Below are 24,535 nucleotides of genomic sequence, written 5' to 3'. Positions count from 1 at the left end.
TGGACTGGTTTAGGAGGGCTCTGTGTCATTTGTCCTCTGGATGACATCCACTTTTGGCTGCCCCTCACATACTGTTCTGTACAGTATACATATAATTGTTTTTGAAGTAGAAGATTGGCTGAAACCATAAGTACTGTATGAGACTCCTATCCCTGTTATTTTGTATCTATCTGTTAATTGGAAGGCTCTGAAGCCTTATATTATCATCTGTAATCACGTAGCATTATACTTTCTCATAGGTTCCAATAAATCACTTTTGAATGAGAACATGCTTTGTTTCTTCTTTGCTGAATACTCTTATGTGAAACTTGTTCATTGAACATATCCTAAACCGATAGAATTGGGTACCCTTGTCTCTTCCCCCTCCTCCTCCTAGAGTTTTCAGAGTCCTTTAAACCTTACCATGTTATTTCCTTGCAGAAACTTTATAATCTTATGCTTCAAGAGACCCTATTAAAATGCTGTATGGATTCCATTAGTGACATGAACCAGTGTTTAAGAATGGTTGCTACTCACCTTGAGGAGAGCTGTTGTATTGCCAGTGCACATGTTGAATTGTGTAGTGGCTATTTCTGTTTGTCCAGTTGACTATATCTGGAATAAACCACAATCCATATTTGGGAGACCCATCTTTGATCCTGATCTTGACACATAGTGGCTATGAATCTTAGGACACTAAGGGGAGGAGATCACTGAGCTCAAGCTCATTTGGGACAAAGCAAGTCTAAGATCCAAGTGTGGTGCTAAACACCTTTAATCTGGGACAAACCTTCAGGTGGAGACCTACTTGAGGACATCAGAAGAAGGAGGGCTGGCTCTCTTTGCCTTTTTGCCTTATCATACCAAGATTCTGCTATATCTGGAAAATGTTTTTGTGGATTTTAGGATGTTCTCCATAAGGAAAGAATACTTTTGGGGGTTTTAGAATGCAGAATTCAAGGTTTTACTCTTGAGAAATGGCAGCTCATTCTCAGAACTCTCTTCCCAGTTCCTGCCATCTGGAGTGTCTGGGGAGACAAAGCTTCCAGGGCAGGTTTTCTTCTTACTTTCTGTTTCTCTGTCTTTCTCTCTCTATCACTTAGGTTTTTTCCTTCTCCCAGCTCCTTTCCCTCTTTCTTCTTCTTCTCTTCCTCCTCTCAACTATTCAACTCCCTCACTGTGTTCATGTGTCTGTGTGCACTCGCCGGTTTGTGTGAGTGTTAGGGATGTATCTCTGGCTGTTGGGAGTCACTGTGGTGCGAAGTTTAGCTTCCAAGTCATAAGATCCACAAGCAATATGAGCATGGGGATTAAAGGTATACACTAATACATATTGCAGAATAGATGTTGCCTAGGCCACTTTAATTCCTGGGTGCTGGATCAGAACTATGAAACAGGAAAGTAAAGAAAGAATGTGTAAAAGTCCCCAAGGTGGAAGCCAACGTTTTTTTGGGGATGTCAATGAGTAGGTATGTTTGAAGCTTATCAACATTCTGAGACATAATTGGGTTAGAAACTAATTACTTTTGACAAAATTGAAAAATTGGATGATTTCTATGCTAAGTGCAGATATTTCACTTCTGAGCCTTGTTCCCAGAAATGTCTCATTACACCACAAGCACGCATCCTAACAATATTCTGAGCATGTTTATTTCTATTAGTAATTGAAAACAACCTAGATATTCCTCAGGTAAAATGGATAAGCAAAATTTTGTACATCCATAAAATAGACTAATATCCAGCAAATAGTCATTGATACCAGGAATTTTGAAAGTAAAAGTATTCAAGTGTAAAGCATGATAGTGAGTGAGGTAAGCCAGACACTGAATGGCATCACTATGTAGGCAGGTTGGAATTTATTATATAAACTACATAACTAGGGTGGCCTTGAATTCACACATCAACCAACCCCCTGATTGGTCCAATCGGAATGCCTGTGATGCTGCTCTACACTGAACAGTCGAAACAAAAAGAAATAAAGACAAAGTCAGAAAATGCAATAACTGCATCAGATGTTAGGGATAGCTACACCATTTACACTGTCACCTAAGAAATAGTCATACTACACTATGAGATAACAGAGAATTGGAAATAGCTCTTCTGTTCCAGTTGCCAGCCAATATGCCTGCAAAACTAATAGGTTAGTCCTAAAGAAAAGCCAACACCTTTGAGATCCACACACAAACATTCTCATCCCAGTCACAGTTTCTTAGGTCCAACCGCAAATGCAAGTCTGCATATAATATTGTCCTTTCTGAACAAAATAAAACCATGATACAGCTGACACTGGCTACTGGACACCTTTCTGAGGAGTGAAGCCATGAAGTCATAGCCCTCTTCATAGAACTGTTCCTCTATGGAGTATTTTTTTCCTATTTTATCAAACAATAATATTGAAAAATGGAGTGTTATTATCATTGTTATTTAGATTTATTTTATTTTGTATGTCTTTTTTCGTGTGTATGGATGTGTGAGTGTGTTTTGTGTGTGTCTACAGAAGAGAGCATTGTTCCTGTGGAACTAGAGGTAGCCAGATGAGTAGTAGGATTTGTAACTGGGTCTTATACATGAGCAGTAAGTTCTATTAAACTCCAAGAAATTTCTCAACCCTATTGATATTAAAGGCAAGTAAGTTTTTTTCATTTGTTTTGTGTTTGTCTCTCTGTGTGTGTCTTTTCTCTCTTTAACTATGTGACTCTAACTTGAGTAATTAGGCTATGCATAGAGTTTATGTACCCAGTATGCCATCTGATTGGATCAGTATTTGAGACAGCTTTGCATTTACCAAGGCTGGCCTCTTACCATGAAGCTCAGGCACTTCTCAATCTTCTCCTCCTCTACCTTTCCCATCCCAAGTGTTGGGGTACAGGCAAGTGCCACCATATCTGGTATTTCTGATACAGTAGGGTTTATTTTGTTTATTGTTTTTTGTTTTGTTTGTTTTTCTTCTCAGAAAGGAAAACAGACTAAATCCTTTCCCTGGCTTCATCCTTCATTTGGATTTAAGGAATTGCCCACTCCCTGAGAAGCGTCAGGTTTGGGGGCCTGAATTATCAAACATTTTGAAATTAACTTGAATTTTATTCTTGAATATTTTGTTTCCCTTTTAGTTTTTTAACACAAGGCAAACAAAACCTCCTGACCAGGTTTTCCTGGTTGAGATTCAAATGTTTCCTCAGCTATAGCAATTTATGTGGAGAGTTCCAGCTGTGAAGGGGAGGCTGAGTAGTAAATTGTTAAAGCTTCAGTAGAGCCAGAGAAGAAACTGTCTGCAAGCCTGAAGTCAGAGTTGTCCTGGCTTGCAAAGAATCTGTGTTCCATCTGATGAGTACCTCTCCTTCATTGATACCATTCTGCTCCTTTCCCTACTAAATGAGGCTTTGGGTGGTGCCACGCACAAGGCTAATCCAATGGTGTTTTGGGTCAGATATTTGTGCCAGCATAATGTTAGTGATCTCCCCAAAACGGACAGGAGCAAATCAGATGTAACTCACCACAGTGTTGTGAATTTATTTTAGATACCTCTTTCTCTGCTCATGCACCACTTTGACAAGGGACAGTTCTGGGTGGTTGTCAGCCCTGAGTGTCTATGGAGAAAAGCACTATTGTGAGAATCAGTCAGGGTGTATGTGTGCAAGCATCTAATTGGAAAGCTGCTGGAACCTATAACACAATGAACTAATGTTAGACACCATATCATAAAGGAATTTCTGCTCTCCTCTGCATTATGGTCATTAGAAAGTGCATGGGCTTGTAACATGGGGATGAATGTTTGTTGAGAAAATAACCTGGGAACACTGTTCTTGTTGAAGGTGTAACATGGTAACCCTTGTATTCTTGCAGTTATCCTAGAGACTGGAGCTAGGCTATGGTTATGTTGGTGGGCAACTTGGAAACTAATGCTACTTACCAGCCTGTTGGTATACAGGTTTTCAAATGTAGGACAGTTCATCTAAAATGGATCTGTTCTAAAAGCTTTGGAATCTCCTCTCTTACCACCACCTCTTCCACCTCTAATTAGAATTCCTCTAGCTTCATGAACATGGGTAGAAACAGGTCTATGTTTTATGATGTGACTGATGCATGATTAGGGGCCCATCATTGGGAAACAGGAGTTAATCTTGAAGCTGAATTCTACTCCTACAGGCTATGGTCATCTTCAAGTGCAAATCGATGTGTGGTTGAACATGCTGTCACTCTATTCTACAGGGACCCCTTTAGTGAAGCCCTTGTGACTAGCACCCAATTTCTGCTTTAAGGTTGGTGGAGACCTAGAGGTAGACATGATTTTTGGAAAGCATAATGTTTCCCAAATCGATGTGTGAGCTGTTCGACACCCTCGAAATTCTTTAATAATTAGGAGTCATCTGCGTTTGTTATAACTTCTGTCAAGAGGTATACGGATTTGGGTATAGAGTGAAGGGGAGTAGAGTTATCATGTCATCCCTAAGTTTCTGTGTTCCATTTAATTAAGTTCTTTTTTAGAGTTTGTTTTTTTTCTCTACCTGTCCTGAGCTCTGATGTTTGTTATTAAAGTGAAGTTTTTCTCTGTATTTAAACAGCTGAGGAAATTTTATTCGGTATTAAAAATTACAGATTTAGTGACAACATATAAATAAATATTCTTTTTCTTTTTTGTTTTTTTAAACTTTATTTTAAAAAACAAAGATAAAAGAAAAAAAATTAAACATTTTTGCATAATTGTATACAAATACCTTTTTGAAATTGCATTGCTTGGCTTTTTTTTTTTTTTTTTTTTTTTTAAGGTTTGACACTGTGCATTAAGGTCTTACTAGTTACAATGAGCAAATGTACATGTAAAACAGGATGTAACCCGGAATTAGTCAACGTTTTCTTGGTGTGTAAGGATTGAGCATAATGGGGTTTTTGTTTTTTTTTTTTTGTTTGTTTGTTTTCTTTTCTTTTTTTTTTTTCTTGAACTTCACACAGTCTGTGAGTTGTTTCTGGGGCAGTCCGAGCCTCTGGGGTTAGCATCCCACTGTCAGTGACTGCATATTATGTCTGTGCTTTTGTGATTGTGTTATCTCACTCAGGATGATATTCTCTAGCTGCAACCATTTTCATAAGAATTTGGTTAAGTCATTGTTTCTGATAGCTGAGTAGTACTCTACTGTGTAAATGTACCACAAGTTTTGTTCCATTCATCTACTGAAGGACATCTGGGTTCTTTCCAGCTTCTGGCTATTATAAATAGAGCTGCTATGAACATTGTGGTACATGTATCTTTGTTGTATATTGGAGTGTCTCTGGGTTATATGCCCAGAAGTGGAATAGCTGGATCTTCAGGTAGTACTATGTCCAATTTTCTGAGGAATGGCCAGACTGATTTCCAGAGTGGTTGTATCAGTTTACAACCCCACCAAGAGTAGAGAAGTGTTCCTCTTTCTCCACAACCGTGACAACATCTGCTGTCATCTTTTTTTCTTCTTTATTGTTACAGTAGGAATGTATTCTTAACATCCTGACCCTCTCAAGTCCACTTCAGAAATACATTTGTGTTCACAGGAGAATGTACATTGTTGGTGCTAGCATGTGTATGTGTGATTAAATTTTAGTGGTGTGGAATCATTCATTTTTATTTTCATGTGTGTAGTTAACAGCCTTGTACTGAACTTTCCCATCTGCTGCATTGAGCCAGGTTTGCTTTTAGACTTTTTTTCACTATGTAAAATCTAACAGCATACATTAGATCTATCTGCAACTCACCCTGTAGCCTATGCAAACCTGTATGTTTCAGTAATTTTTCTGCCTTAAGACAGTGTTATATAATACTCTGCTCACTTTGTTTAGATCTCCATGAAGACAATAAAATGAAATGACACCTGGTAGGAAGCCACTGACAATCTCACTGCAGAGATCTTGAGCCAGAGATCTTGAGGCATAGAGGCCAAGAAACTTAGGAAACTAAGGCAAGGGGATCACTGAGCTGAAGGTCATCTGGGACAAGCAAATCCCAGATCCAGGTGTGGTAGCACACACCTTTAATCTGGGACACACCTTCAGTTGGAGACCTATATAAGGACTTTGGAATAAGGAAGGCTCACTCTCAGCCTGCCTGCCTGCCTGCCTGCCTACAGGGAGTATTCCTGCCTGCCTGCCTACAGGGACTATTCCTGCCTGCCTAGTGGAGCTCTGACTACTTGCCCTGTGGGATTGAGCATCTGCTATATCTTTGACTTCGCAGCTGCTGCCGGACATTTTCAGGGATTGCACTACAGACTGTAAGTCTCCCATAAGTACCTCCTTGCTACATAGAGACTATTCATAAATTCTGTGACTCTAGAGAACCCTGACTAATACAAAGTGCTACACTATAAGAAAACCAGAAACCTCACCTAACCTGGACTCCTGGGATCTGTCAGACACTGAGTATCTATTAGGCAGCATGCACAAAGGAAATGAGCTCCCAAACAAAGGACTCCACAACAGAACAGCTGAAGCTAATATTTGAGAGAATTTTTGAATAAGAATGTCGGAAAGTCTTGTGGGTTAGAGGGATGATAAAATCCTATTAGAGATATAGGAGCGGCAGAGGATGAGATGTGGGAGGTAGGTTAAACAGGGGGAGCAGGGTTGAGTATGGTCTGGTAAAAGCTTTAAGAATAAAAAAAATTATGAATACTCATTTTCCTGCCAGGAGATTAAATCATACTAGACACACCCTATCTCATTCAAGCACACTCAGTTAATGCCCAAGACCTAACTGTCAGCTCAGGTTCTCTAATTTTACCAGAGGAATCTGATAAATAGGCTGAAAAGTAATACGGAAGAATAAAACCATGCCAGGACTCAGAGTTTGAGAAATATCATGGATGCGTTTCAATCATGACCATAATCCCATGGTTTATACATTTGCAATTGAGGATCGGATTGACTACAGGGAAGTCTAAACAGGATAAAATGGGGAAAGAATTCATGTTCCTATGAGGTAGCTTATTGGCCTGAGAGGTGTGGCTAGGAAGAGAATGTGTAATGGTGAAAGAGTATTAAAGGAAGGGATTGGCTATAACAGACAGTCTGAGACTTGGAGTTTCAAGAGAGTAAATAGAATGCTGAGAATAAAACTTCTGAGAGCAGTGTCCAATACAGGGAAGTCATTTATTCTCATCCTTTGCTGGACAGCATCCGTTTAATCTTAATTTGTTTTTGTATGTGGGTGTTTCTTTGCTTGCTTCCTTGCTTGATTTCTTAACCTGGTTATTTTGAAGCAGGAAACTTCATTTAGCCCAAGTTAGCCAGAAATCCATAGGTGGTCAAGTGTCATGAGACACTGAATATTCAGTCTCTACCTCCTTAGTTCTGAAGCAGCCTTTCCCTGCTGGTTTACAGTGGGCTATGAAGGAAATATTCAAGGACTCGGGCACACTGAAGAACTTGATTTATTCTTATATACTCTAATCTACCTTAAAATTTTAATTCAAAGTGAATATAGAATTATAAAATGACAAGTAAGAAAATTGTATGTAGAGGACTCTTGGGTATGAGTTCAAGGAAACTTCAAACAATCCGAGCATTCAGATTTCTGTTTTATTTGTTGATTGGTTTTTTATTTACTAACACCTGCTCAATTCTCCTCCCATTTACCATATTCCAAAGGCTTTCTTCCACTCCTTTGGCCTTTTTGTTTTTAGAATGGGTGTGCCATCTGTGTATCTCCCCATTCTGGTACATAAAGTCTGAATGATTAGGTGTTTCCTTCCCTACTGTAATCCTACAAGGCAGAAGACTTGTCCCACGCACAGGCTATGGCTTTTGGATAGACACTTTCTCTGTTTGTTTTGGCCCATGTGCAACCAAGCTGCATCAAGGGTACATTGTGTGGGGGAGCCCTGGGTCTAGTCATTCCATCTTCTTTTGATGATGGTTCAGTCTCTGAGATATCCATTGCTTATATTACTCGACTGTGATGTTTTTCCTGTGTAGCTTCTATTCTTTTTGGGAGCTTGTAGTGATCTACAGACCTGCTGAGGGGTGAAGAAGATTGCATTTAGAAAGGGGATACAAGGCCCACGGGGCACATTGGTATGCCTGGCAGGACTAAATGAACCAGGAAAACTGTAGGGAATAAAAGGTGGTCTGTATGGTTCAGGCTCAGCAGATATGAGGAAGGTGGATAGAAAGATTCTGGAAAGAATAAAAAAAAATCCTTCAATAACAAGCTGCTCAGGCCTAATATATTCACTCTCTTAAAGAACAGAATTCAACATTGCTCCTACTTCTAAACCTTAAAGAAGTAAAATTTGTATCTATTTCAGGAAATACGTTGCTCCATTGATGGTAGAATATGCTTAATGTTTTCACACAAATTGGTCTGAATTATATCTGAAGCTCTTCTTTGTGAGAAGAGTAGAAATCACAGGTTAAATTGGATCAGATTGGGCAAAGTAATAGGGGAGGTCTGTTGAAATGGGCCCTCTTCTAATTGCAGGAGGAACTTGAATAAACTATGGAAATGAGAGAGACAGAAACCATGTCACCAGATATAAAAATATTTCAATGTCACCAGACCAGTAATTGAGACCCTGTCTGGTGTATGTGATTAGTGCGGTTTGGCAGCTTGAAGAGATGGGCTAAAATAAACTTAAATGGATTATTTCCATTTTTTAGATATTCCTAGAGCATCTGCATCTCTAAAAGCCATGATGAACTTGAAAAACCCACCCACACTCCAGCTACTGGCAAGAAGAAGCCTGCTGAAAGATGAAGCCTTGACCATCTCTGCTCTGCCACACCTGCCCAAGCAAAATTTTCCACCACTGTTCAAAGATGCATTCAATAGCAAACAACTTAACCTCCTTAGGCACATGGTGGCAGCATGGCCCTTCCCATGCCTTCCTCTGGGAGGTCTGGGACAATCTCTTAGCCTTAAAGTCCTGAAAGCTGTGCTAAATGGCCTTGACATGCTGATGACAAAGAAGAATAGACCTAGGTAAGTTAGACCAAGATAGCCTGGAGGAATGTATGTGGATGGACTGGTGAATCGAGTAACCACAGTGGTTTCAAGGTTAATAGGAGGCTTTTGATTTTATGGCTCAGTGTCTTCAAGAATAAAAAAAAAAATCAGTCCAGTATTGTGTCTAGCATTGCTTAGAGCAGAAAGGGTACATATACATTGAGTCAGTCCATGCTTTTTTGCCTGTCACTAAAATTGGAAGATTTGTCCAAGGAATAGACTGAAGGGAAGATGAATTGTGAGGTCATGCAGATTACAAATTGTATCTCCTCATCTAGATGTCCTTCTGTTTCCCCACAGGAGTTGGAAGCTACAAGAGCTTGATTTAAGAGATGTCTACCATGACTTCTGGAATGGCTGTGCTGGAATGCAGCATGTTGTCTGCTCTCCGGATGTCATCTGCATGAGCAAGCCATCGGAGAATTGCCCCATTCCTGAGGAGAAAGGTGCCCTGACTATATTGTTAAACCTTTCCATCTTGTCCCACAGGCCCTCCAAATACCTAAGGTATTTTTATCATTGGGCCAAGCAGCGAAAAGATGTGATCCGTGTGATCTCTCCAAAGTTGACTTTTCATGCCGTTCCTGCATATGACCCCCTGTATTTGTTGGAGGTTTTTGATCCAAGCTCAATCCAGGAACTGGAAATCAAAACATGCTGGGATATGCCTACCCTTATAAGGCTAGCCCCAGGCCTGGGCCAGATGAAAAGCCTCGAGAAACTCATTTTCAAAGAAATCTCTGTACCTTTGGTATGGCGTTGGACCAAAGAGATTATAGCCTGGTCTCATTCAAAGATTCTTCCCCACTTCTCCAAACTGCATAAGCTCCAGCATCTCTATTTGAATGGAGTCTGCTTCGTGGAGGACAGCCTAGAACAAGTGCTGGGGTAAGAAAGGACAGAGATCTTTATCCATTAGTGAGAAAAGAACCTTTTGTTTGTTGTTGTTGTTGTTGTTGTTGTTGTAGTTTTTGTTCTGGTTTGCATTAAGTATTAGTGTATACAGTGATTTCCCAGCCATTTTTAATGTTACATAGATGTGAGCATAGATTGATTACTAGAGAAATTCATGCTGAGGTAACACCATGACTAGTCACCTTAGTAAATTTAGACTGTCATATGCTTACATGATTTACAGTAGGTGTCTTGAGAAACCCAGATGAAGGGAAAATAAATGTACAGAGTGTGTGAGACCTTACAGGACCTATAATCTCATGTCAACACTTACCTCAACTATGGAAGCAGGTTCCATCTGCCTCTGTCTTTCCGTGGTTCAAAGGAAATATAGGCACATGAAGGGGTTTAATAGATGACATATGAGTGGATGCTTGTGGTCAAAATGATGTCTCATGTTCAAAAGAGTGGATATGTGTGGAAGCTGGAACCTGTTGAATTAAATGTTGGCAGACCTGGGAATGTTCCTAAGTGGTTCGCAGTGTTCCTGTTGGGTTTCCCTCCATACAGTATGTGTCCCCCCATATGTTTTCTGCTTACTAGTTCAGAGGGCACTGTAGAGCTTAGGCAGTAGCAGCCATAGGTATTGTTAGGTCTCCCATAGGGAGCACCAAAGGCTTGACCAAAATAATAACTTGAAAATGACCTTGGGCCAGTGTTCGCTCTGCTACTTTGAAGTTACAGACTTTCTCTTCAAATAAATATTGAAGTTGACTAAAGTAACTTTCTCTCTCATTTCTCTCTCTAGGTGCTTGGAGAGTCCATTAGAGACCCTTGCTATAACAGACTGCCTTTTGTCACTCTCAGATATGGAGTATTTGTCCCAGTGTCCATGCATCCATCAGCTCAAACACCTGGACCTGAGTAGTGTCACATTTAATAATTTAGGTCATCCGTTTCAAGGAAGCCTACTAGAAAGACTGAAAGCTACCCTACAGACATTAAAATTGAAGCATTGTGATATCATGGACTTCCAAATCAGTGCTTTCCTCCCTGGGCTCAGCCAGTGTTCTCAGCTCACTGAAGTCAATTTTCTGAAGAACTTCTTATCCATGGGCAGCCTGAAGAAGCTGTTGCAGCATACAGCCAACCTCACACAGCTGACCCTGGAGAAGTACCCTGCCCCTGACGAGGTCTATGATGACATTGGTGATGTTATTCCACAGAGATTTGTCCAACTTTGTTCTGAGCTTATGGACACACTGAAGGAAATAAGGCAGCCAAAACAGGTCTACTTTGTGAGTAAGAGATGTTTAGATTGTCGTAAATACTTTATCTATGATTTGAAGGCCAGACTGTGTGACTGTTGGGAAGAAATATGAAGAGAGCATTTCTGGCCTCTTATTAATGGAAGGTAGGCCTCATGTGATTCATTAGAGGCATCCACCATGTGCATTCAGGACTTTTTGGATGTATATGGGTAGAGGATTATTTCTTTCTATTTGATCTCCAATCAACTTCTTCTGACTTAATGGAGACCTCTTAATACTGAGTACTATGAACTTAATTTCATCCTATTGTGTATAGCACACACACCCTAGGACAGCAGTGATATTTGACAATTTGACAGCCTGCATCCCACCAACTTCACGTATGAGAAACCATCGGGAATGTGAAGGAAGGAAAGGGACACGACATCACGAAGAGGATAATGGACTGGTTTAGGAGGGCTCTGTGTCATTTGTCCTCTGGATGACATCCACTTTTGGCTGCCCCTCACATACTGTTCTGTACAGTATACATATAATTGTTTTTGAAGTAGAAGATTGGCTGAAACCATAAGTACTGTATGAGGCTCCTATCCCTGTTATTTTGTATCTATCTGTTAATTGGAAGGCTCTGAAGCCTTATATTATCATCTGTAATCACGTAGCATTATACTTTCTCATAGGTTCCAATAAATCACTTTTGAATGAGAACATGCTTTGTTTTATCTTTGCTGAATACTCTTATGTGAAACTTGTTCATTGAACATATCCTAAACCGATAGAATTGGGTACCCTTATCTCTTCCCCCTCCTCCTCCTAGAGTTTTCAGAGTCCTTTAAACCTTACCATGTTATTTCCTTGCAGAAACTTTATAATCTTATGCTTCAAGAGACCCTATTAAAATGCTGTATGGATTCCATTAGTGACATGAACCAGTGTTTAAGAATGGTTGCTACTCACCTTGAGGAGAGCTGTTGTATTGCCAGTGCACATGTTGAATTGTGTAGTGGCTATTTCTGTTTGTCCAGTTGACTATATCTGGAATAAACCACAATCCATATTTGGGAGACCCATCTTTGATCCTGATCTTGACACATAGTGGCTATGAATCTTAGGACACTAAGGGGAGGAGATCACTGAGCTCAAGCTCATTTGGGACAAAGCAAGTCTAAGATCCAAGTGTGGTGCTAAACACCTTTAATCTGGGACAAACCTTCAGGTGGAGACCTACTTGAGGACATCAGAAGAAGGAGGGCTGGCTCTCTTTGCCTTTTTGCCTTCTCATACCAAGATTCTGCTATATCTGGAAAATGTTTTTGTGGATTTTAGGATGTTCTCCATAAGGAAAGAATACTTTTGGGGGTTTTAGAATGCAGAATTCAAGGTTTTACTCTTGAGAAATGGCAGCTCATTCTCAGAACTCTCTTCCCAGTTCCTGCCATCTGGAGTGTCTGGGGAGACAAAGCTTCCAGGGCAGGTTTTCTTCTTACTTTCTGTTTCTCTGTCTTTCTCTCTCTATCACTTAGGTTTTTTCCTTCTCCCAGCTCCTTTCCCTCTTTCTTCTTCTTCTCTTCCTCCTCTCAACTATTCAACTCCCTCACTGTGTTCATGTGTCTGTGTGCACTCGCCGGTTTGTGTGAGTGTTAGGGATGTATCTCTGGCTGTTTGGAGTCACTGTGGTGCGAAGTTTAGCTTCCAAGTCATAAGATCCACAAGCAATATGAGCATGGGGATTAAAGGTATACACTAATACATATTGCAGAATAGATGTTGCCTAGGCCACTTTAATTCCTGGGTGCTGGATCAGAACTATGAAACAGGAAAGTAAAGAAAGAATGTGTAAAAGTCCCCAAGGTGGAAGCCAACGTTTTTTTTGGGGATGTCAATGAGTAGGTATGTTTGAAGCTTATCAACATTCTGAGACATAATTGGGTTAGAAACTAATTACTTTTGAAAAAATTGAAAAATTGGATGATTTCTATGCTAAGTGCAGATATTTCACTTCTGAGCCTTGTTCCCAGAAATGTCTCATTACACCACAAGCAAGCATCCTAACAATATTCTGAGCATGTTTATTTCTATTAGTAATTGAAAACAACCTAGATTTTCCTCAGGTAAAATGGATAAGCAAAATTTTGTACATCCATAAAATAGACTAATATCCAGCAAATAGTCATTGATACCAGGAATTTTGAAAGTAAAAGTATTCAAGTGTAAAGCATGATAGTGAGTGAGGTAAGCCAGACACTGAATGGCATCACTATGTAGGCAGGTTGGAATTTATTATATAAACTACATAACTAGGGTGGCCTTGAATTCACACATCAACCAACCCCCTGATTGGTCCAATCGGAATGCCTGTGATGCTGCTCTACACTGAACAGTCGAAACAAAAAGAAATAAAGACAAAGTCAGAAAATGCAATAACTGCATCAGATGTTAGGGATAGCTACACCATTTACACTGTCACCTAAGAAATAGTCATACTACACTATGAGATAACAGAGAATTGGAAATAGCTCTTCTGTTCCAGTTGCCAGCCAATATGCCTGCAAAACCAATAGGTTAGTCCTAAAGAAAAGCCAACACCTTTGAGATCCACACACAAACATTCTCATCCCAGTCACACTTTCTTAGGTCCAACCGCAAATGCAAGTCTGCATATAATATTGTCCTTTCTGAACAAAATAAAACCATGATACAGCTGACACTGGCTACTGGACACCTTTCTGAGGAGTGAAGCCATGAAGTCATAGCCCTCTTCATAGAACTGTTCCTCTATGGAGTATTTTTTTCCTATTTTATCAAACAATAATATTGAAAAATGCAGTGTTATTATCATTGTTATTTAGATTTATTTTATTTTCTATGTCTTTTTTCGTGTGTATGGATGTGTGAGTGTGTTTTGTGTGTGTCTACAGAAGAGAGCATTGTTCCTGTGGAACTAGAGGTAGCCAGATGAGTAGTAGGATTTGTAACTGGGTCTTATACATGAGCAGTAAGTTCTATTAAACTCCAAGAAATTTCTCAACCCTATTGATATTAAAGGCAAGTAAGTTTTTTTCATTTGTTTTGTGTTTGTCTCTCTGTGTGTGTCTTTTCTCTCTTTAACTATGTGACTCTAACTTGAGTAATTAGGCTATGCATAGAGTTTATGTACCCAGTATGCCATCTGATTGGATCAGTATTTGAGACAGCTTTGCATTTACCAAGGCTGGCCTCTTACCATGAAGCTCAGGCACTTCTCAATCTTCTCCTCCTCTACCTTTCCCATCCCAAGTGTTGGGGTACAGGCAAGTGCCACCATATCTGGTATTTCTGATACAGTAGGGTTTATTTTGTTTATTGTTTTTTGTTTTGTTTGTTTTTCTTCTCAGAAAGGAAAACAGACTAAATCCTTTCCCTGGCTTCATCCTTCATTTGGATTTAAGGAATTGCCCACTCCCTGAGAAGCGTCAGGTTTGGGGGCCTGAATTATCAAACATTTTGAAATTAACTTGAATTTTATTCTTGAATATTTTGTTTCCCTTTTAGTTTTTTAACACAAGGCAAACAAAACCTCCTGACCAGGTTTTCCTGGTTGAGATTCAAATGTTTCCTCAGCTATAGCAATTTATGTGGAGAGTTCCAGCTGTGAAGGGGAGGCTGAGTAGTAAATTGTTAAAGCTTCAGTAGAGCCAGAGAAGAAACTGTCTGCAAGCCTGAAGTCAGAGTTGTCCTGGCTTGCAAAGAATCTGTGTTCCATCTGATGAGTACCTCTCCTTCATTGATACCATTCTGCTCCTTTCCCTACTAAATGAGGCTTTGGGTGGTGCCACGCACAAGGCTAATCCAATGGTGTTTTGGGTCAGATATTTGTGCCAGCATAATGTTAGTGATCTCCCCAAAACGGACAGGAGCAAATCAGATGTAACTCACCACAGTGTTGTGAATTTATTTTAGATACCTCTTTCTCTGCTCATGCACCACTTTGACAAGGGACAGTTCTGGGTGGTTGTCAGCCCTGAGTGTCTATGGAGAAAAGCACTATTGTGAGAATCAGTCAGGGTGTATGTGTGCAAGCATCTAATTGGAAAGCTGCTGGAACCTATAACACAATGAGCTAATGTTAGACACCATATCATAAAGGAATTTCTGCTCTCCTCTGCATTATGGTCATTAGAAAGTGCATGGGCTTGTAACATGGGGATGAATGTTTGTTGAGAAAATAACCTGGGAACACTGTTCTTGTTGAAGGTGTAACATGGTAACCCTTGTATTCTTGCAGTTATCCTAGAGACTGGAGCTAGGCTATGGTTATGTTGGTGGGCAACTTGGAAACTAATGCTACTTACCAGCCTGTTGGTATACAGGTTTTCAAATGTAGGACAGTTCATCTAAAATGGATCTGATCTAAAAGCTTTGGAATCTCCTCTCTTACCACCACCTCTTCCACCTCTAATTAGAATTCCTCTAGCTTCATGAACATGGGTAGAAACAGGGCTATGTTTTATGATGTGACTGATGCATGATTAGGGGCCCATCATTGGGAAACAGGAGTTAATATTGAAGCTGAATTCTACTCCTACAGGCTATGGTCATCTTCAAGTGCAAATCGATGTGTGGTTGAACATGCTGTCACTCTATTCTACAGGGACCCCTTTAGTGAAGCCCTTGTGACTAGCACCCAATTTCTGCTTTAAGGTTGGTGGAGACCTAGAGGTAGACATGATTTTTGGAAAGCATAATGTTTCCCAAATCGATGTGTGAGCTGTTCGACACCCTCAAAATTCTTTAATAATTAGCAGTCATCTGCGTTTGTTATAACTTCTGTCAAGAGGTATACGGATTTGGGTATAGAGTGAAGGGGAGTAGAGTTATCATGTCATCCCTAAGTTTCTGTGTTCCATTTAATTAAGTTCTTTTTTAGAGTTTGGTTTTTTTTTTCTCTACCTGTCCTGAGCTCTGATGTTTGTTATTAAAGTGAAGTTTTTCTCTGTATTTAAACAGCTGAGGAAATTTTATTCGGTATTAAAAATTACAGATTTAGTGACAACATATAAATAAATATTCTTTTTCTTTTTTGTTTTTTTAAACTTTATTTTAAAAAACAAAGATAAAAGAAAAAAATTTAAACATTTTTGCATAATTGTATACAAATACCTTTTTGAAATTGCATTGCTAGGCTTTTTTTTTCTTTTTTTTAAGTTTGACACTGTGCATTAAGGTCTTACTAGTTACAATGAGCAAATGTACATGTAAAACAGGATGTAACCCGGAATTAGTCAACGTTTTCTTGGTGTGTAAGGATTGAGAATAATGGGGTTTTTGGTTTTTTTTTTGTTTTTTTTTTGGTTTTTTTTTTTTTTTTTTTTTTTTGTTTTCTTTTCTTTTTTTTTTTTCTTGAACTTCACACAGTCTGTGAGTTGTTTCTGGGGCAGTCCGAGCCTCTGGGGTTAGCATCCCACTGTCAGTGACTGCATATTTTGTCTGTGCTTTTGTGATTGTGTTATCTCACTAAGGATGATATTCTCTAGCTGCAACCATTTTCATAAGAATTTGGTTAAGTCATTGTTTCTGATAGCTGAGTAGTACTCTACTGTGTAAATGTACCACAAGTTTTGTTCCATTCATCTACTGAAGGACATCTGGGTTCTTTCCAGCTTCTGGCTATTATAAATAGAGCTGCTATGAACATTGTGGTACATGTATCTTTGTTGTATATTGGAGTGTCTCTGGGTTATATGCCCAGAAGTGGAATAGCTGGATCTTCAGGTAGTACTATGTCCAATTTTCTGAGGAATGGCCAGACTGATTTCCAGAGTGGTTGTATCAGTTTACAACCCCACCAAGAGTAGAGAAGTGTTCCTCTTTCTCCACAACCGTGACAACATCTGCTGTCATCTTTTTTTCTTTATTGTTACAGTAGGAATGTATTCTTAACATCCTGACCCTCTCAAGTCCACTTCAGAAATACATTTGTGTTCACAGGAGAATGTACATTGTTGGTGCTAGCATGTGTATGTGTGATTAAATTTTAGTGGTGTGGAATCATTCATTTTTATTTTCATGTGTGTAGTTAACAGCCTTGTACTGAACTTTCCCATCTGCTGCATTGAGCCAGGTTTGCTTTTAGACTTTTTTTCACTATGTAAAATCTAACAGCATACATTAGATCTATCTGCAACTCACCCTGTAGCCTATGCAAACCTGTATGTTTCAGTAATTTTTCTGCCTTAAGACAGTGTTATATAATACTCTGCTCACTTTGTTTAGATCTCCATGAAGACAATAAAATGAAATGACACCTGGTAGGAAGCCACTGACAATCTCACTGCAGAGATCTTGAGCCAGAGATCTTGAGGCATAGAGGCCAAGAAACTTAGGAAACTAAGGCAAGGGGATCACTGAGCTGAAGGTCATCTGGGACAAGCAAATCCCAGATCCAGGTGTGGTAGCACACACCTTTAATCTGGGACACACCTTCAGTTGGAGACCTATATAAGGACTTTGGAATAAGGAAGGCTCACTCTCAGCCTGCCTGCCTGCCTGCCTGCCTACAGGGAGTATTCCTGCCTGCCTGCCTACAGGGACTATTCCTGCCTGCCTAGTGGAGCTCTGACTACTTGCCCTGTGGGATTGAGCATCTGCTATATCTTTGACTTCGCAGCTGCTGCCGGACATTTTCAGGGATTGCACTACAGACTGTAAGTCTCCCATAAGTACCTCCTTGCTACATAGAGACTATTCATAAATTCTGTGACTCTAGAGAACCCTGACTAATACAAAGTGCTACACTATAAGAAAACCAGAAACCTCACCTAACCTGGACTCCTGGGATCTGTCAGACACTGAGTATCTATTAGGCAGCATGCACAAAGGAAATGAGCTCCCAAACAAAGGACTCCACAACAGAACAGCTGAAGCTAATATTTGAGAGAATTTTTGAATAAGAATGTCGGAAAGTCTTGTGGGTTAGAGGGATGATAAAATCCTATTAGAGATATAGGAGGGGCAGAGGATGAGATGTGGGAGGTAGGTTAAACAGGGGGAGCAGGGTTGAGTATGGTCTGGTAAAAGCTTTAAGAATAAAAAAAAATTATGAATACTCATTTTCCTGCCAGGAGATTAAATCATACTAGACACACCCTATCTCATTCAAGCACACTCAGTTAATGCCCAAGACCTAACTGTCAGCTCAGGTTCTCTAATTTTACCAGAGGAATCTGATAAATAGGCTGAAAAGTAATACGGAAGAATAAAACCATGCCAGGACTCAGAGTTTGAGAAATATCATGGATGCGTTTCAATCATGACCATAATCCCATGGTTTATACATTTGCAATTGAGGATCGGATTGACTACAGGGAAGTCTAAACAGGATAAAATGGGGAAAGAATTCATGTTCCTATGAGGTAGCTTATTGGCCTGAGAGGTGTGGCTAGGAAGAGAATGTGTAATGGTGAAAGAGTATTAAAGGAAGGGATTGGCTATAACAGACAGTCTGAGACTTGGAGTTTCAAGAGAGTAACTAGAATGCTGAAAATAAAACTTCTGAGAGCAGTGTCCAATACAGGGAAGTCATTTATTCTCATCCTTTGCTGGACAGCATCCGTTTAATCTTAATTTGTTTTTGTATGTGGGTGTTTCTTTGCTTGCTTCCTTGCTTGATTTCTTAACCTGGTTATTTTGAAGCAGGAAACTTCATTTAGCCCAAGTTAGCCAGAAATCCATAGGTGGTCAAGTGTCATGAGACACTGAATATTCAGTCTCTACCTCCTTAGTTCTGAAGCAGCCTTTCCCTGCTGGTTTACAGTGGGCTATGAAGGAAATATTCAAGGACTCGGGCACACTGAAGAACTTGATTTATTCTTATATACTCTAATCTACCTTAAAATTTTAATTCAAAGTGAATATAGAATTATAAAATGACAAGTAAGAAAATTGTATGTAGAGGACTCTTGGGTATGAGTTCAAGGAAACTTCAAACAATCAGAGCATTCAGATTTCTGTTTTATTTGTTGATTGGTTTTTTATTTACTAACACCTGCTCAATTCTCCTCCCATTTACCATATTCCAAAGGCTTTCTTCCACTCCTTTTGCCTTTTTGTTTTTAGAATGGGTGTGCCATCTGTGTATCTCCCCATTCTGGTACATAAAGTCTGAATGATTAGGTGTTTCCTTCCCTACTGTAATCCTACAAGGCAGAAGACTTGTCCCACACACAGGCTATGGCTTTTGGATAGACACTTTCTCTGTTTGTTTTGGCCCATGTGCAACCAAGCTGCATCAAGGGTACATTGTGTGGGGGAGCCCTGGGTCTACTCATTCCATCTTCTTTTGATGATGGTTCAGTCTCTGAGATATCCATTGCTTATATTACTCGACTGTGATGTTTTTCCTGTGTAGCTTCTATTCTTTTTGGGAGCTTGTAGTGATCTACAGACCTGCTGAGGGGTGAAGAAGATTGCATTTAGAAAGGGGATACAAGGCCCACGGGGCACATTGGTATGCCTGGCAGAACTAAATGAACCAGGAAAACTGTAGGGAATAAAAGGTGGTCTGTATGGTTCAGGCTCAGCAGATATGAGGAAGGTGGATAGAAAGATTCTGGAAAGAATAAAAAAAATCCTTCAATAACAAGCTGCTCAGGCCTAATATATTCACTCTCTTAAAGAACAGAATTCAACATTGCTCCTACTTCTAAACCTTAAAGAAGTAAAATTTGTATCTATTTCATGAAATACGTTGCTCCATTGATGGTAGAATATGCTTAATGTTTTCACACAAATTGGTCTGAATTATATCTGAAGCTCTTCTTTGTGAGAAGAGTAGAAATCACAGGTTAAATTGGATCAGATTGGGCAAAGTAATAGGGAAGGTCTGTTGAAATGGGCCCTCTTCTAATTGCAGGAGGAACTTGAATAAACTATGGAAATGAGAGAGACAGAAACCATGTCACCAGATATCAAAATATTTCAATGTCACCAGACCAGTAATTGAGACCCTGTCTGGTGTATGTGATTAGTGCGGTTTGGCAGCTTGAAGAGATGGGCTAAAATAAACTTAAATGGATTATTTCCATTTTTTAGATATTCCTAGAGCATCTGCATCTCTAAAAGCCATGATGAACTTGAAAAACCCACCCACACTCCAGCTACTGGCAAGAAGAAGCCTGCTGAAAGATGAAGCCTTGACCATCTCTGCTCTGCCACACCTGCCCAAGCAAAATTTTCCACCACTGTTCAAAGATGCATTCAATAGCAAACAACTTAACCTCCTTAGGCACATGGTGGCAGCATGGCCCTTCCCATGCCTTCCTCTGGGAGGTCTGGGACAATCTCTTAGCCTTAAAGTCCTGAAAGCTGTGCTAAATGGCCTTGACATGCTGATGACAAAGAAGAATAGACCTAGGTAAGTTAGACCAAGATAGCCTGGAGGAATGTATGTGGATGGACTGGTGAATCGAGTAACCACAGTGGTTTCAAGGTTAATTGGAGGCTTTTGATTTTGTGGCTCAGTGTCTTCAAGAATAAAAAAAAAAATCAGTCCAGTATTGTGTCTAGCATTGCTTAGAGCAGAAAGGGTACATATACATTGAGTCAGTCCATGCTTTTTTGCCTGTCACTAAAATTGGAAGATTTGTCCAAGGAATAGACTGAAGGGAAGATGAATTGTGAGGTCATGCAGATTACAAATTGTATCTCCTCATCTAGATGTCCTTCTGTTTTACCCACAGGAGTTGGAAGCTACAAGAGCTTGATTTAAGAGATGTCTACCATGACTTCTGGAATGGCTGTGCTGGAATGCAGCATGTTGTCTGCTCTCCGGATGTCATCTGCATGAGCAAGCCATCGGAGAATTGCCCCATTCCTGAGGAGAAAGGTGCCCTGACTATATTGTTAAACCTTTCCATCTTGTCCCACAGGCCCTCCAAATACCTAAGGTATTTTTATCATTGGGCCAAGCAGCGAAAAGATGTGATCCGTGTGATCTCTCCAAAGTTGACTTTTCATGCCGTTCCTGCATATGACCCCCTGTATTTGTTGGAGGTTTTTGATCCAAGCTCAATCCAGGAACTGGAAATCAAAACATGCTGGGATATGCCTACCCTTATAAGGCTAGCCCCAGGCCTGGGCCAGATGAAAAGCCTCGAGAAACTCATTTTCAAAGAAATCTCTGTACCTTTGGTATGGCGTTGGACCAAAGAGATTATAGCCTGGTCTCATTCAAAGATTCTTCCCCACTTCTCCAAACTGCATAAGCTCCAGCATCTCTATTTGAATGGAGTCTGCTTCGTGGAGGACAGCCTAGAACAAGTGCTGGGGTAAGAAAGGACAGAGATCTTTATCCATTAGTGAGAAAAGAACCTTTTGTTTGTTGTTGTTGTTGTTGTTGTAGTTTTTGTTCTGGTTTGCATTAAGTATTAGTGTATACAGTGATTTCCCAGCCATTTTTAATGTTACATAGATGTGAGCATAGATTGATTACTAGTGAAATTCATGCTGAGGTAACACCATGACTAGTCACCTTAGTAAATTTAGACTGTCATATGCTTACATGATTTACAGTAGGTGTCTTGAGAAACCCAGATGAAGGGAAAATAAATGTACAGAGTGTGTGAGACCTTACAGGACCTATAATCTCATGTCAACACTTACCTCAACTATGGAAGCAGGTTCCATCTGCCTCTGTCTTTCCGTGGTTCAAAGGAAATATAGGCACATGAAGGGGTTTAATAGATGACATATGAGTGGATGCTTGTGGTCAAAATGATGTCTCATGTTCAAAAGAGTGGATATGTGTGGAAGCTGGAACCTGTTGAATTAAATGTTGGCAGACCTGGGAATGTTCCTAAGTGGTTCGCAGTGTTCCTGTTGGGTTTCCCTCCATACAGTATGTGTCCCCCCATATGTTTTCTGCTTACTAGTTCAGAGGGCACTGTAGAGCTTAGGCAGTAGCAGCCATAGGTATTGTTAGGTCTCCCATAGGGAGCACCAAAGGCTTGACCAAAATAATAACTTGAAAATGACCTTGGGCCAGTGTTCGCTCTGCTACTTTGAAGTTACAGACTTTCTCTTCAAATAAATATTGAAGTTGACTAAAGTAACTTTCTCTCTCATTTCTCTCTCTAGGTGCTTGGAGAGTCCATTAGAGACCCTTGCTATAACAGACTGCCTTTTGTCACTCTCAGATATGGAGTATTTGTCCCAGTGTCCATGCATCCATCAGCTCAAACACCTGGACCTGAGTAGTGTCACATTTAATAATTTAGGTCATCCGTTTCTAGGAAGCCTACTAGAAAGACTGAAAGCTACCCTACAGACATTAAAATTGAAGCATTGTGATATCATGGACTTCCAAATCAGTGCTTTCCTCCCTGGGCTCCGCCAGTGTTCTCAGCTCACTGAAGTCAATTTTCTGAAGAACTTCTTATCCATGGGCAGCCTGAAGAAGCTGTTGCAGCATACAGCCAACCTCACACAGCTGACCCTGGAGAAGTACCCTGCCCCTGACGAGGTCTATGATGACATTGGTGATGTTATTCCACAGAGATTTGTCCAACTTTGTTCTGAGCTTATGGACACACTGAAGGAAATAAGGCAGCCAAAACAGGTCTACTTTGTGAGTAAGAGATGTTTAGATTGTCGTAAATACTTTATCTATGATTTGAAGGCCAGACTGTGTGACTGTTGGGAAGAAATATGAAGAGAGCATTTCTGGCCTCTTATTAATGGAAGGTAGGCCTCATGTGATTCATTAGAGGCATCCACCATGTGCATTCAGGACTTTTTGGATGTATATGGGTAGAGGATTATTTCTTTCTATTTGATCTCCAATCAACTTCTTCTGACTTAATGGAGACCTCTTAATACTGAGTACTATGAACTTAATTTCATCCTATTGTGTATAGCACACACACCCTAGGACAGCAGTGATATTTGACAATTTGACAGCCTGCATCCCACCAACTTCACGTATGAGAAACCATCGGGAATGTGAAGGAAGGAAAGGGACACGACATCACGAAGAGGATAATGGACTGGTTTAGGAGGGCTCTGTGTCATTTGTCCTCTGGATGACATCCACTTTTGGCTGCCCCTCACATACTGTTCTGTACAGTATACATATAATTGTTTTTGAAGTAGAAGATTGGCTGAAACCATAAGTACTGTATGAGGCTCCTATCCCTGTTATTTTGTATCTATCTGTTAATTGGAAGGCTCTGAAGCCTTATATTATCATCTGTAATCACGTAGCATTATACTTTCTCATAGGTTCCAATAAATCACTTTTGAATGAGAACATGCTTTGTTTCTTCTTTGCTGAATACTCTTATGTGAAACTTGTTCATTGAACATATCCTAAACCGATAGAATTGGGTACCCTTGTCTCTTCCCCCTCCTCCTCCTAGAGTTTTCAGAGTCCTTTAAACCTTACCATGTTATTTCCTTGCAGAAACTTTATAATCTTATGCTTCAAGAGACCCTATTAAAATGCTGTATGGATTCCATTAGTGACATGAACCAGTGTTTAAGAATGGTTGCTACTCACCTTGAGGAGAGCTGTTGTATTGCCAGTGCACATGTTGAATTGTGTAGTGGCTATTTCTGTTTGTCCAGTTGACTATATCTGGAATAAACCACAATCCATATTTGGGAGACCCATCTTTGATCCTGATCTTGACACATAGTGGCTATGAATCTTAGGACACTAAGGCGAGGAGATCACTGAGCTCAAGCTCATTTGGGACAAAGCAAGTCTAAGATCCAAGTGTGGTGCTAAACACCTTTAATCTGGGACAAACCTTCAGGTGGAGACCTACTTGAGGACATAAGAAGAAGGAGGGCTGGCTCTCTTTGCCTTTTTGCCTTCTCATACCAAGATTCTGCTATATCTGGAAAATGTTTTTGTGGATTTTAGGATGTTCTCCATAAGGAAAGAATACTTTTGGGGGTTTTAGAATGCAGAATTCAAGGTTTTACTCTTGAGAAATGGCAGCTCATTCTCAGAACTCTCTTCCCAGTTCCTGCCATCTGGAGTGTCTGGGGAGACAAAGCTTCCAGGGCAGGTTTTCTTCTTACTTTCTGTTTCTCTGTCTTTCTCTCTCTATCACTTAGGTTTTTTCCTTCTCCCAGCTCCTTTCCCTCTTTCTTCTTCTTCTCTTCCTCCTCTCAACTATTCAACTCCCTCACTGTGTTCATGTGTCTGTGTGCACTCGCCGGTTTGTGTGAGTGTTAGGGATGTATCTCTGGCTGTTGGGAGTCACTGTGGTGCGAAGTTTAGCTTCCAAGTCATAAGATCCACAAGCAATATGAGCATGGGGATTAAAGGTATACACTAATACATATTGCAGAATAGATGTTGCCTAGGCCATTTTAATTCCTGGGTGCTGGATCAGAACTATGAAATAGGAAAGTAAAGAAAGAATGTGTAAAA

The sequence above is a fragment of the Micromys minutus genome (genome assembly GCF_963924665.1).
Source record: "Micromys minutus genome assembly, chromosome: 32".
NCBI lineage: Eukaryota > Metazoa > Chordata > Mammalia > Rodentia > Muridae > Micromys > Micromys minutus.
The sequence above is the reverse complement of the archived record's forward strand: the minus strand, read 5'-3'. Positions refer to the sequence as shown.